The sequence below is a fragment of the Hylaeus volcanicus genome, chromosome 6 (assembly GCF_026283585.1).
Source record: "Hylaeus volcanicus isolate JK05 chromosome 6, UHH_iyHylVolc1.0_haploid, whole genome shotgun sequence".
In the NCBI taxonomy this organism is placed as follows: domain Eukaryota; kingdom Metazoa; phylum Arthropoda; class Insecta; order Hymenoptera; family Colletidae; genus Hylaeus; species Hylaeus volcanicus.
In genome coordinates, this window is record NC_071981.1 from 11,378,986 (window position 1) to 11,395,255 (window position 16,270).

The window sequence follows — 16,270 nt, forward strand, 5'->3', positions numbered from 1 at the left end:
TTGCAAAGTAGAATTTCTTATTACTTCAAAAGTAAATATTGTTTCATAGTTTTTAACGTCATTTGTGGTTTCTTTCTGAGACATAGCATTGTTGAAATGTGTATCTTTCGATTAAAAAAACATTTTACAGCGTTGTGTCCCCTTAAGTTAAAAACGATATTCAGGTAATCCTTCTTTCTATACATATAAACGTGTACATCCAGCGATAGAGACGTTAAAAAATTAAAAGTCCAAAAACGTACAGGTGTCCCGCTCGATGACTTGCATCGCAGTCATCTCCAACTTGGGGATGCAGTGAATTCTGAAAAGCATCACCGTCAACGCCGAGCGCTGTCGCGTCACGTTCAACTGGGACACGTTCAACTTTGACGGTTAGGAAGTGTATTATTACGCTATGCGATAAGTTGTAATAAACGTGACGTCCGTAAAGTGATTCGCAAACAAAAAGTCAGCGTGACTCGCGAACGTATAATTACACGACGAGAAGTATATTGCGGGGGACTGGTCCTGAAAATTAGCAGTCATCGCGCGTCACGAGCGAGCACGCGTTCTGTCGCCGGATCGGGTCAGCATAGATGAGTACCTATTACGCATTATGGCACGTGTCCTTTGCGAACGTGAGCGCATAGTAGTCGCTGGGATACCCGTTCTTGTGTGAACGCGTGTGCGTGGCCTTTCAACGCGCGCAATCGCACCGTTGGATGATGAATTATTAATTGCTGGCCATTCATTTACACCGAGTCGCTACCGGTCTCGGCGCCGATTCGCACGGATCTCGATTAAAACGGCGCGTACCGCAACGCGACATGCAGCTACACGTCACGCAACGGAAGAAACACGATTGTGTGTTCGACGTGCGCCGAACGTTGACGACGATTGCGGTTGTGACGGTGTTCGATTCACTCTGGTTCGACTAGTTTTAACGTCTGGCGCAATATTCGTAATGAAAAAGTTCAGTTCTGGATTCAAAATTCAATCCTGGAAATTGTATCAACATCACACTTGAACAAATAGAATTCTTCATTGGTTGGTACTTTCAAGGCATAGCTTAAAAGTTTTTATTCGGCTTCATCTTGTTGAACGCTCGCTCCATATGTAATACAAATATGATGCAAGTATGTAGATCAAGGAGTTGGTTTATTCACGGGTCAGTATTTACTCATATGCTATTTTTACGATAGTGTTTGGAGGCGTTTTAAGAAAGTTGGCCCATATTTATCGTGTATTTCAACTAGGGTTTCTTCATAAAAGATTTCAAGACGCTTTGCAATTCGCACGTTGTATTTATTCTACGTGGTATATCAAGGGACGTTGTTTGATGCTGTTCGAAATTATATTCTGTGTACAGTGTGTATTATAACTAGGGATTTATTTTATCAAAGCTCTAGGTTCCTTTGCTACTGACGTACATAACATGATTCTTCCAGGTGTCAGAGTATGAAGTAATAGCGACTATTTGAGGCTATTTGATGACGTATTCCTATGTTAGTTAAAAAGCTAATTCAATAAATAAGCAGTTTTCAGACAAACTGTTTTGTTTAAGTGATTCGTATAATATAATATTAAAGTTATACACGGTAAGAAAACATATTTTTTCCATTTGGACGGGATTTCGAATTACTTTCAATGCTTAGTTTAAACAGCAACACTCGTTTCTACAAATTCCGCATGTAGACCTCATAATCCGCGAACTACTGTTTTTAGGCTGGAATCGTTGTGTAAAAAAATAATAAAAACAGTTCATATAAATAGATGTCCTACTTGATCTAATTTCCAGAGTTGCAGTGGCTCTTATGTTGCCTGAAATATTCTCGCCAAACGCTTATCGTGCACCTGTATATTAGCTTAAACTGATTTACAAGAGGCCACGAAACGGAGTTCGCAGAGTGTTCGCCGTGGTCGAGCACGAAATACCAAGCGTTGCTTTTAAATAATCAAATAAAATCATTTGTTGTGGGTTTGTTGAAAGAATAATAAAGCCAGAGAACGATACTTGCAATGCATACACAAACGTACTTTCTCTGTTGAAAACTTTGGACATGTGAAACATTGCGTAGATTAGAGTGGGCATATTACACGAGTCTTCAGATAAGTACCCTGAAAAAAAAGGACATCAAACCTTTCCTTATTGTTTTAACGTTCCCAAAGCCCAATGCTGAAGTACTGCCCACGCAGTACGATAATCCTCGATACGAAAACAGAGAGTCACCATATTCTACCAGCGCGATGTGCAAACGAAATGCCAAATTCAGTCGCGCGGGCACGTCGAGAGTACCGTTTCTTGGACAGGCTCGGTCCAAACAACGTTGCTCGCGCGTGCACGCACGAAATATCGACTCGAACGATCGACCACGGCGAGGACAACGACGGAGCCTGGTTTGCGCGGAGTCGAGTGTTGCCGTAGAAGGACTGGCGACTGGATGCCAGTCGAATGAGTAGAGGGGCCAACGCGAACACGCAATACGCTGCTTCGAAAGTACACGCGGTTGGCTCGCACACGCTTATACCTAGGTCAGGAACTACGAACCACGTGAACACGTAGGGTCATAGGCGGGAAAAAGTTACCCGCGCTTTGAGAATTTAGGAAAAAATGATTATTTTTATTTTCGAACAACACAACGACAAGAATGTGAAGACTATCTCCAGTTGTCTTTGGATGAAATTTGCTTTTCTGGAAGTAGGGGAGAGTAGATATTTTCATCACGAGGCACAATGAATTACTAGGAATATTTCTTTAGGTTCTGGAGATTTTTCAGATCTTGTGGTTACGTCGTTAGTTCTATAGGTAACTCAAATTCTCACGAATCTGTAGAAGCGTGCAGTGTATTTTGTGTCATTCGTAAACAAACCATTTCTCCTCTTGATTTCGTTTCATTTGTGCACTATTATTTTTTCAAAAAAAGTTTGTTCTGACCTGCATGCGATTAAAAACTTAGAAAAAAATATTGTAATAAAATATTTTGTATTGGTTTGAAAGCAGTCGTACGCTGCTGACGATCTGCGAGATCCCATGGACCACTGATTGTGGGGTTGCTTGACATAATACATTGGACATTTAATATACGTTTAATACTCCGCCAGTCGCGCTGCGATAAGGTTGATAGCCTCCCTACTACTCTTCTTTTCGTATTTTTCGAGACCTTTCAGTAAATTGTAAATGACCTTAGGGCTTCTGTTAACTATTCTTGAAACTTTAGAAATAGTTCAGTTTTGATTTTTCAATTCAATAATCTTCACAATCAGGCTTTCGTTATTTTACTTCCGCGACCTAAATCGATAAGTGTTCGTAACACGATCAATGTTCGACACTTCTTGTAATTTGCTCGACAGACTACGAATTATGGAATAGTTTTTAAAGAAAGCTCAAGTGTGTTATCATTTAGTCTCCGGTATTTGTTTGTTTACTCCACCTTCTGTAAAAATCAGTAAACGTAGGCTGATTTAATACAAGTCTTCTTTTTGCTGCGTTGCAGCCTTTATGCACTATCGATAATGTCGAGAAATGAAATATAATACACATATGCTACAATCTTTTAGATACTATTTAAGATGGGGTTAAAATAGTTGTCTTATGTTATTACACCCAGAAGAATGAAGATATATCGTTACCAATGTGTATATTTCCCTCGTGACATGAGAGTAATTTTATTTTATTTTCTGAGAAATCTTAATTTCGGAAAGTAACCTGTTCTCGCATCAGGTTCTTCAATTTGTCTAATTTCTCGCACTTACCTACTTTCATTCTTCCACTCTACAATTACAGAGGTACCTCTCGACACCGCAACTAAATTCTTTCCATGCAATCGTTCCACCGTTTCGACGCACTTCGACAGAAGCGAGCTGGCTAGGCCAGCGACACCCAAGACACGACTCATTAAAATCCGTGTACCGGCAATGCCGTCCACGAGACGTGCACGCTAACAATAACCATGTCAAAAGACACACTCGCGCTGTTGTGTGTATACAGTCACGTGTCTATCCCGCGCCTGTACGCGACCAACGTTCGCTGGTAATTGCATCCCGGGAGAGACGAACACGCACACGGAAGCTTTGGCTCGCGGTTGTTCCGTGAGCGTCTCTCGACGCGCAAAACTGCAACACGCTTCGTTTCGCTTCTGTCTCCTCCGCTGATCGTGTCTGTACGCGTGTTTATTCACCGTCGAGAGCGTGGAAGGCGAACCGAAACTTTACCGTGGCAGGCTTCTCGCGTAGGAAGAAACGAGGCCTGCCTCCGATGATGATGACGATAGCCGGCACGCTGGTGCTGGTGAACGATGGCGATGGTGTGACGTAGCCGGGTGGTGGTGGTTGATGCTGATCGCGATGACGGCGGTGGTAGTGGTGGTGATCAGCATCGTGCAGCATTTGCAACGTACAGTGCCGTTTCTGTGCTCCCGGTGAACGGAACGCGAGTTTGGTTCTCTGTCTCGTCGCCTGGGACTTCGTTACCGAAGAACCCTTTCCCTCCCAGTGGTATTTCGTGACTCTGGGTGATCTCGAGATTCGTGTCTCCTTCGGACCTCTGTAACTGGGATCCTACTCATTCGAGGTGAAGCTATCATATTTTGTAATCATATGGGTGATGTGCAACTGATATTGTATCTGAATAATTAGAGTTATTAATAGGGAAGGTTTAGGCTTTCCTTCTTGTGGATACGTGAGAGCAACGTATTTTCTGTGGAATCTTAGAAATGCATTTACTTTAATTTATTCACTAAGATATTCGTTGCAAACAATACTTCTTTAAAAAAATGGAATATGCGAAATGGCGAGATTCAGCTGAAGTGTTGTTTCTATTCCTAAGCCTCACTTAACGTATATTCTACCACAACGTTGACGTTTCTACCCTTTGTCGTGAAGCACTAATCAGTGAAATCGAAACTGAGGACGGCCCTAATTAAAGTTTATTTAAACTATTATTTCTTCCATTTATCGACAAGGAAGATCTATTTTTCCTAACCAGTTACAATTATCACATTTTCTATGTTACTTCTACGATATTGGCTTTGAGAATAGTCTGAAGAGAAAATGTAGATATGTCTTGTCAGATAAGGTAGCGCTCGATAGCACTGGAACTTGATCTTCATCTGTCTGCCAGGTTAATTCCTTCGCTCTAGTCGTTCATGCACGATGAGCTGAATCTACTGAATCTTAAGGTGGTTTAGAAACATTCAGTCGATTGGTGTACTACATGCGGAGTACACCTACGGGCGTTTGGCGAATATGCCTAAGAAATATGACTGTAAATTTCTAGGTACTAAAACGATTAATCTTGAATAATGACGATGCAGTACGGCTTATCTCAACGTATATTGCGAATATGACATAACCTGTACTGTCACAAGTATTACGAAACAATTAGCCGTACGTGGGTACCGAAAGGGAAAAGAAAGATCAGAAGGAATTACGAAAACTCGTAAAAGTTAAAGAACTTTCATTTTTCCAATTGTGGAAGACGCGTGGGCGATTTATTTTCAATTTTAGCACATTAAGGCAAACATGACTGTCAACATTTTGCGGGATCCTTGAATTGCATAAGGATACAATGAAGTTATTGGAATTCCTGTGAAACAAAATTCAAATTGTTGACTAGTGCTGTTGTAATGAGGCTGTATTGCATAGATAAGACTGTCGTTTTAGTCAGCATTGATGAGGTCTGTAATTGAATAGAAATTACTCGACTCCACATCCCTTTCTTCATAGTATCATATTGTTTTTAGACTTCAGACTTCACATGTCTGCTCTAATTAAAATTAAAGAGTTTTCGTTACAAAAATGAGAAAGTTTTATTAAAGGAGCAATGAAAAATTAGTAGATAAACGGAAAGTCATTTTAGAAAGTGAGGGAAAATGTATTCATGGTTGTAAATAAATTATTTTATGACCGAAGAGACGAATGGAATGTTTGATTGGATGTTGGAATAATATACAAATATATCTCTTGGAATTGGGTTGTTTTTCGGAACTAACTGACAACCGAGACCTTTGATTACATTTTATTTAAACCTGATAGGCGTGGATTGGTGTATGAAGCGTTACCACGCCCCCGCTACGTTTGTATTTTTGACAACGGGTCCGAGAAAGGTATATTCCGTTTGGATCGGTGCCCACTTCTCATCGGCGTCTCATGAATCTCTATAAGGCCGTCAAACGAGTAATTCGTCCGTATGTCTCCCTTTCTCTTTCTTCGATTCACGTGAGCCGGCGCGCGCGTGCACACGTAGCCGTTTCTTTTTATTTCTCGATTGAATGCCCAGTTCTTTCTCCCCCAAAACATAATAATGCTCCGTGTGCCGGTACCGCGAATAGGAGCTGGCCAATTGAAAATTGCACAACCCTCGAACGTGGTTACTCGTGCCACTTTTTCGCTTCAAAGCTGAACTGCAGGAAACCTAAGATGGGTAGACGGAACATTAGTACAGCGACAATATATTTCTGTTATAAAGATACTCTAGAATTAGACAATATATTAACCCTGCAGTTGCATTGATTCATACATGCTTCACATATTTACATTGAGTAATATTTCTCATGTACAATTTCAAAATACAAAATGCGCAGTAGTGTACAACTGCCTTACCCAAATATCACGCGGAAATCAGAAACCATGAGGGATATATAAAAGATAATAACTTATTTGAATGTCTTTGAAAGTGAATGAAACATAAGGAAAAACCAGAACATTGTTCCAGGAATATTATGTCTACGAACTTATTCTTATACCCGGTACTTTTAAACAGACAACAACGAGATCGCTCGTTTTATCTCAACACATTTGAATATGGCGAAAAAACACTTATTATAATAGTTATTATATGTTAGTTAATTATACGAAAAAATAGTTATAAAGTTAATAGTTAATAGTTTTAAAGTTAATTACATACAAAATATAGTTATTATAAAAGTTATTTGGTTTAAACAGGGAAATAGTTTAACGTTAATAGTTTTTTTTGTAGGTGCAAGAGTGGGAGAAATTTCAAAATTGAGTTTTTTTAAATGAAAAACTATACAAATGTATTCATAATATGATAGCTCTTTTGGAGATGAATTTAACGATGTGTCACCCAAGTTCATTCAACGTAATAGGTTATCGACATCACAAGGACTCGAGTAAACGCAAATTGCGGGTCGTCGCTCACTTGTACCCTACGTGATGGAATTGCGAACTCGAGCGGGCCACTCAATTTACATCACACCATTTCTCCCTTTATACCAGGCAACTTTCACGATAACCATTTTCTCATATCTTTAACGGTTCCTGAGATATTCAGGTGCATCGAGTTAAAGCGGACACATTGCATGTTTTCCTTTTATTTTCTTCGCAAAAATAATGTTTAATTTTTTAAATTAAATGGCTTACAAACAATGTAATTTGGTTCAAGTTTAAAATTGTGCCTGATACACTTTGTTGTCAAATTTTAATTTCTTTAACAATATGAAAAGGTCAAGGTAATACAAATGTTTCATAAATCTATAGTGAGATTAAAAATATTTTCCGTGATCAAAGTAGTTTGGGAAGTGCTTGTCCGAAGAATTAAATAAGCACCATTATTGTTCTCTGAAATAGGCGCACACAACCGACTTTAAATAAGCGAAGAAACGTGGCAACTAATCCATCTGTTGCTAGTTACCCTATTTGACAGTACCATAAGCTGCGGTTCACTCTTAATCCGCATTCGTCGTGAATGGTGGAAAAAGGAGGGCGTGAGCGGAAGGGTGGAAAATAAAGAAGCACGAAACCAACAGGGGAGAAAGGAGTAAAAGGAAGGGAGAACCGGCTAAAGCGATGACGTCTCCCCGCGAGAATCTAATTACCATATTCACCTCGACGAGTAACGCAGACCGCGATCCGCTGGTTGCGCGCTTATTAATATGCGCGTATATATTGATGGTGACCAAACTACGGATCACGAGCCGCATGTGTCTCTACTGCACCCTTATACTTTTGTAATTTCTTTTTATAAAGTTGACACGTATCGCATACCGAGAAACCCAGAATTAAGGGGGGTAGCCTACTTGGAACGGTTCGAAAGAAGAACATATTTGAGAATTTTTGTTGGACAAACGGGCAATTTTCTGTTAATATGTAAGTTTTATTCGAAAGAAATTTCTTTATGCATGTGCCGCAATTTTTGTATTTAAAAATATCTTAAATTAACAAAGTTTCGCGGTGACCACACTAAATTAAATTGTCTAAGTGCCAAATGGCAACGATTTAAACACATTTTAGTTCTGAAAACGCCCAAATTAAGTAATTTATTATATTATTAAAGAATGCTTGTGTTTTGCTCTGAGTTACAATGGTTACCGCGGAATATTCATGTAAACATGTAAAATGACAAAGACGCAACTTTTTTAATTTAAGATATTTTTAAATGCAAAGGTCGCGACAAATGCGCTGAGAAATATTCTTTCGAATACCCTAAAACTAGAAAACCTAGAAAATTTTCCGTTTGTCCCCCAAAAATGTATAAATATGCTTCTTTTTTCGAGCTGTCCTGGGTAGAGTTCCACCTTTACATCCTTTTTCATATCCAATGTGGTAACTGAATCCAACTTTTAGATTCACGGCTGTCATCGTTGATGCAACAGTCGTATATCCATCGTTGAAAATGCTAGCAGTAAAGTGGGCTGCAAACTCGAGTGTTTTAGCGCCGTTGGAAAATATTTTTGGAGGCAGTGATCAGGTCACGCAAATTAAGCCTTCTTCGCGCCACTTCAATAAATTGTCCGCACTCAAATCTTCATAAATTGGCTTAATCGTGGTTTCAACGTCTTTATGCAAGGAATCATCGTGTTTATATTCGCAAGATCGTAGTTAATTTAAATGATGAAAGATGGTACAATCTACCTAGTTAACATCATTGGAGAAAACGACAAACTACCCTTATTTTCGCGTGATTCTATTGCGTGATTACGCCAACAATAATAATTTCAATGTTATCGAAATGAATTAAACGTGTCAATAACTATTAGGGTATCTTACCCATACGAACAAAAAGAAAGACCACATCACTGACAATTAAAAATTGACATTTATGTTAAATTTGCAGTACTCTATGTATCATAACTTTTGGTCAATAGCGTATCTGGTTGCAAATATCGCCACGTCACATCAAATTCCTTGTTTATTCGGGAAACCATGGCATTTCCCACAAACGTCAGCGAAGCGTTTTCGTATACATATTTCTTCGCCAGCACCGAGTGACTCGTGGACATAAAATGTGCACAATAGAGGCACTAAAGAGTGCGAAATGAAATTAGATCGCGGTTCGTTAGACGAAGCGTGCGCTGCTTGGCGCGCATCGGGAGCCACGCGTTGTGTTCGTTCACCATTAATTTCATCGTTTACTTACCGAAGCGCAACGAGCGCGCAACCACGATATTTAAGTGCAATTGTTTACGACGCCTGCTGCTCGTGAAGACGACCATTCTGTCGACCGTTTCCGACGCGTGTGGTTGGAGAACGCTTTACCCAGCACGCTACTCGTCTCTCTCTCCAAAGATACGGTTTATCGCTTCTTCTATTAATCCGATTTAATGGCGCGCACCGCAAATCATTCGCTGATATCGCGGCTTCTCCTCTCTGAGTTCTTTTAACGGAGCTGGCGTTATCGTACGCGTAAAACGTTCAGAGGATATTCATCCTGACAAACTATCCGCGATCTACGGAGGTGATTTATCGTTCGGTTCGTTAGTTTTCATGGCCTCTTATATTCGAACTTTTGAGCTTGATTCTTGCTCTCTCGAACAATAGTAAAATACTTCGTCGAATATTCTCCGTGTTGAATAGGGATCATCATCGGCGAATTATTAGATAGATTGTGTAAAGTCCAGCTCGAGTAAAATTTTTGAACTTAACTTCGAATAAATATAAGGTAAATTACTTCATTACCGATTGTATAAGAATTTAATTTAATAAAAATAAGGTATTTTTAAGTACCATATAAGAATATTTGTGTGAAACATGGATTATTGAAATTATTGAAGCATTAAGTTTCCCATTTAAATTAGTTTGAGTGTTGTTTGAATCCTTACGTAAAAATCATAATCAAAATTACACGCGATACGATGTTTCCTTCACAAATCAATTTCCGACCTTTAATATTTGTAGCAATATTTAAGAAATATTAATGTTTTTCTCTTATTTTAGTTGCTATGCACATCGTTCTTCTTGATTTGAGTAAGATATTTTACTATATTTTTTGTACATAAAATTTGTACTATAAAATTGATTACTTCAGAAATATCTATTTCATAAACTAACCAATCAATGAGTTGGGATGTATATATCAATTCTAATTGAGGTTACGTGTAAAGAAGATTAACGTATGAAATAATGAATAAATACGTTTACGCGTAACGTCTTAGCCTACTAATCAATATATCGCGGAATATATCAAAATAAAATTAATGAAATAAACATCTGGTTACAAATGGGGTCGCGGTCGGTGAGTAGAGTCATGAACCTTACATGCATTACACGAAACACGTTTGTATAATAGCAGTAATAATAATATCAATATAGATGGTGCTGAAGCGTTTGAAGCGGAATGATGGGAGACCTTTAAAAAACAAATTAGTTTTTTTAAATATAGAATCCTATATATTTTCCTATATAGTCATACTAAGATGGTATTTATTTAGAGAAATTCATCAACGTATTACACAATGTCATTTATTGTAATATAAATCCTTAAATTGTATACTAAGTAATTACAACGATAAGTAATTAGAATATAATTAACGTACAATAAAATAACATATAGGGTATATACCTACAGAGTGACCTAACTCAACCACTCCGGCCCATTTGCAAACTGTCTGTTACATAAACAAAAGTTCTATAAATAATGCTTGTCTATCACCGTTCATCGAGGTCAAGACTACGACAACCGAGCACCATAAACTCCATTAGACTCGAACCATAAAGACGGTTGGTAATCGTTTTCGAGTCAACGAATAATTGGTGCGTGACTATCGATACTTACGCGTTGTTGTAAACGTTCGAATCCGTCGAATTCTCAGCCGTGAATTCAGACTCGCACTTCGTGAGTCGAGGCGTACAATAAGTCGCGCTCGATCGATTTCGTCCTTGGTTCTGTTCGGTATTTTCGTCGATGCACACGGATGCAAAAGGAAACGGCGAGATCCGCGAGTAGTCGCAGCAACGGACGAGCAGAAACGTAATCGTTGCGTGGACGTATCATTTGGCGCAATAAATCGGCGCGAATCGCGAGCGACTATTGGCCGACGGCGACACCGTTATCCCTTGGCCGATCTACGAGAGTCGCAGTTGCAGCTGCAGCTTGCAGTGTTAAGTGCTCGCCGTAGATCGGCTGGATCCACTCAACGGTGATCGCGTCAGTGTTCGTCACGGTGATTAGTGCGTTTTTTGTATTGTTGTTGCTCCAGTATTTAACAAGATAGATTTATGAATACTGTTTTACGTTGCACAGTAACCTGCAGGCGGTATTTTCTAGTCAACATTAAAAACCTTCTTAAAGTTTAAATTATTATAAACTTTATACTCATTTTATACCTTACTATTACGTAATCAAAATACGCCTATTCACCCGTATAAGAATGTAATACCAACCTTAGTTTCAATGTTCTATAATGAATAATTAAAACAATTAAGCTTCACCTTTAACTTTGTGATTCTTTCTACAAAACGTTATTTCTGATCAGAGAATTATCTGAAAGGCGTAACATGTTTGGATTTCGAAGCTTTCAAGGGTTCTCTTCTGTTGAAAAATAAAATTTGTTACAATATTCATCTGGTACTAAATTGTTTGCATCTAAATCATCGTAGCTTGAAACGTTTGGCTGTCGCCAAAATATTCTTCAAGCCATCCTTAATTTAGTAAATTTTGTTTGTATGTTAATTTAGTATAGTTCAGTTCTATGTTAATGTAGAAAATTCTGCTTATACATTAACTTGGTAAATACAATTTTAGTATATGTAGTTGTTGATAATGAATGTAAAAGAAAAAGTCAAAAATTAAAATGAGTAATATTTGGTTTGCATCTTTTACGAAGATTGTTAGACTGGAAAATAAAGTGTAAAAGTCCAGTAAACTGAACTCGAATTAACTAAATAACTAACTACTTTACATTCACTTGTCTGTGAATATTTATTCTAAATCGTTGAAATATGTATATGTATTAAATTAATAATAAAACGATGTTTAGAAGAAATAGTAATAGATTAAATTGTCCCTAGCAGGTTTACTAATGTTAACTAAAATATAAATACTTACTAATAGACGAAATGTGAGTGACACAAGTAATCTAATTACAACTGTTTACTTGAATATATTTCTTCTTTACTTCGTTCGTGAAATATTCGAAATTGATGGAGGCTAAGATGATCGTTAGTTAACCGCTGTTCCATCTCTGAAATTTGAGTTTATACACAAATAGAATAACTTGCTCGCTGCAAATTTTAGTGCTTGACAAATGGTCAACTACAGAAGTGAGTTTCTCTTATCTTTCACATTTTTCCCATAATATTTTCCTTCTTTATCCTCTAACAGTAACAATCGATGCCCCCAGCTTCAACGAGAATAAGTAAAATTTTCTGCATATAGAATGAACTTCATTGAAAATTTTGCATGCAATTAGTTGAACATCAGAGAAAGACCATAAAAATTTGGTCGAAACGTGATGTTTATCATAATAGCAACAGGCCATATGTAACTGTAAACAAGGCCATTAAAGTTTAATATTTCATTTAACGTTTAACAACGTATTTCAAGCGGAACGCAATTGTGTGTTCCATGTAATTGGATAATATTCCTCTTAAAAGTAAGCTAACTAAACCTGATCCTGAAGCGGCGTTCTGACTCGAGACGTTTGAGATACTTTAATGGTCGTCTCCAAACACATAAGTCGAGGACGCAGCAGCTTCCCCGAAGGGTTCTCCTTCGCTTGACGTCGATGAGAATCCCCGTCCATTAGATCCACTGAACTTCCAAATTCTGCCCTGGGGCGGATTTCGTTCCGTGAAAATATTCGGGGTGGTCCCTCTGTAGGTGGCGCCCAATTAGTTTGAAATACTGTATTTCGTCTTCGTTCACATCAACGAATGACGAGAACGATGTTTTTGACTATATAATCTCCTACCTGTCTCGGTTCAGAGTAGAGTATCGGCGCAACGAAGAAGGCTAACGATTCAGGGAAATAGAAAAGCCATATTCGAATACACAAGGTGTCTCGGAAATAGTGATATAACCACTAATATAAGACAGCGATGACAAGTGCTTCAATGATAGAAAATCAAAAATTGTTTATTCTAAATTTAAAAAAAAAGCAAATATATAAATTGTAGAAATATGTAACAGATACGAAACGAAAATTTTACATGTATGCAATATTAGTAAGCGTGAATGAAAAGATATAAAATACACACGTAAAAGACAAATGTAGACTTCCCATGTATAAATTTCCTTATGTTAGATTAATCGAAAGGATATGTACAATAATTTTATATCTGCCATGGAATTCCTCCTGTTCTAGTCCTATTTGGAAATATCGTAAATGGAATAATCTTGCGATATAAATGTCATTCTTTGCTTCTCAGTTAATATCTATTAAGTAAGGAATGAACGGAATTTTTTCCTCGTGTTTAAAACCGTGCATAATGAAATTTCTCTCAGGTGCGAGTTGCATGTATCCCGCGACCGAAGTCGTGCCTGGCGATAAAGGTATCAGTGTTATAACAGCTCCCTGCTTATCGTCTTTCGCAAATATTCGCTGGATTTACTGCGTCGTCGGATACTCTCCGCGACGCTTATTCGATGGCCGTGGCACTCGACGCCATTTAGATTCCTCTCCTCGTCGGCCTCCGAAAGAGGCTGTGTACGCGTTGGCAATAATCTGCTGATCTCGATCGACGGTCGGCAAACTGCAACAGGCCTCGCCGTTAGCGGCTATGTTCGAGCATGCGTGTATGCGTGTGTTTGCGTGCGGGTGTTAAATGCGTTCCATCTGCCGAGATTGGCCGTCATTGACGAGGCTGCCTCTGGCTCGCGAATAGAATCGGCGAGAAACGCTCGAATAAAAATGATTTATACCTGCCGCGATACGTCGACCAGATAGCGCCGCGCGGCACGGATTCAATTCAGATGAGATCTACTCGTTGGGACTCTGATGCATCTACCCGGTGTCCTTCACATTTTTACGTCCTTGCATTTGTCTCTGGGTTCATCGGAAACTTTTAAACCGATTTCCATTCGCTCCAGTTCTACGCCCTCAAATTTGGTTGGTTCTCCGGAATGTTCTCGATCGGAAAGATCATCGTTGCCAGTCAAAGATCTTTGGAACCATCTTTTACCGGTTGTAAGTGTCACTGCACTGTCACCCAAAGTCGAAGAATTCATTTTTGTGATTCCACTAACGTTCTTCTTTAATTGAAAAGCAAAGATATACAAGGATGATCAGGTAAGTGGAACAAGTGATAACTCCATTACCAGTGCTGTGAAAGAAAAATGTAAAACGAAGAAGATGAATGGTATAAAAAGTACTGTATTTACAGAACCACATTATTTTTTAAATAGAAATGCATATCTATTTTTGCATAGACTCAATCCCTTCGTTATTCTACGTAAAAGAGTATTAAGCTAAAGTGGTAACTGAATAAGTATTTTAATTGAAGAAAATGCTCGAACAGTTTTCCATTACATTCTACACATTTCATACAGTACTTTTTAATTGTGTTCATTGTAGAATTAAGGTGACCTCTGGTTACTGTTGCACATTGCTTTCTTATCGCAATGTTTATTGTGCGATTCCATTTACAAAAAACGATTCAAAAGATGATTTAACGTTTACAAATTGCAAAGACAATAAAAAAGCTGTGTATAAAATATGTAGAATGTAATGGAGAAGCGTTTAACCATCTTCTTGGTAAAGACAAATATTTAAAATATCTCGCGAACTAATTATTTTGTTAATTTTAGGTTCACACTTGTTTACGTTGAAGACCGAAAAGATTGAATCAATATTCAAAGAAAGATATGCATCTTCGTTAAATAAAAATAATGCAATTGTCGAATGCACATGCACCAGTGCATTAAAAAAAAATAGTACACTTTGAACCACTAATCTTCTTTTGACATTTTTCTCTAACAGTTCTAGTAATGAAGTTATGACTTGTTACACTTATTTGGCCCACCCTGTATAATGTTAAATACGGGTCTTATCAGGCGCCATCGTGTTTATCAGTGTTACGACGTTATATCTTTTGTTTTAAACGAATTGTCGGGTGTTTCATTGCTACGAAGGTTGGTACTTTAACGTAACGTAATGGCGACAAAATATTTCTATTTGATTTATTGTTCAAGTTGCAAATGGTTGAATATTATAATATGTAAAGGCATATGATTAATTTCTACACTTAATATCTCAGCGGTTCTTAAGCGAAAAGACCGTTCTCAGGATCACATTTTACGATGGACGTCGCGTTCTGTGATAGGGGATTTCTGTAAATCCAGGTAAAATCCTGAATCGGTCGTTAGCAAGCGTCGTCGCGCGAATTCTTTCACCATGGGGCGTGAACTTCGACTTTCTTCAACCTCGTACGACGGATAACCTACTCCAAGGATTACATCAGCTGCCTGAGCGTGAATTATTCAAGCGCGACATAACAACACGGATTAGCGTTAAATTGCCGCGACGTTTTCGAAGGAGAAAAGACGATATATAGAACGAACGGTTGTTAACCTCTTCCTTGCAATTAATTCGTGGAGGTTCATCGGTCAATAATTTACAATCGATTGTTCCTTCCTAACGAGTTTCTTTGTTACACGATGCTTGCAGAGAATTACGCGATTACGCTACTTAACACTTCAAGGACGAGTATTCTGAACTAGGAAAAGTAAACTCTTTGCGTATACAAAAAATAGTCGCAGCGTAGTCAAGCGGCTTTTGAAAGGTGTTCTTCTGTAAACAACACTTTTTCTATCGTTTAAAGAGAACAGTATTTGTAGAAACATAGGTACTTATCTGGTATATAAAACTTTAACTCGATTTTCTCGTAACCTTATTTTTCAAATGGTTATCTGTGTATCTCGAATTCTAGTTAACCGAATTACGTGAAATACGGAATAAAGTTTCAGTATATGTGCCTTTTTTTCAATTTCTTTCAGCACGCTAAAGATGAAAAAAAAAGAACGTAAATAGTCAATGTCCGAGGTGTGTAATGTTCCAAGTTTTTCAATGATCAACATTTTTTAATTATTCTGGTTCGAGCCATTATGATACTGACC

General features: G+C 38.2%; 1 protein-coding gene across 12 annotated transcripts in view; it reads left to right on the top strand.

The window, feature by feature from the left end:
- Nucleotides 1-16,270, top strand: part of LOC128878668 (tensin-1) — a 334,268-nt gene that overhangs the window by 289,425 nt on the left and 28,573 nt on the right. The window lies entirely within an intron of this gene.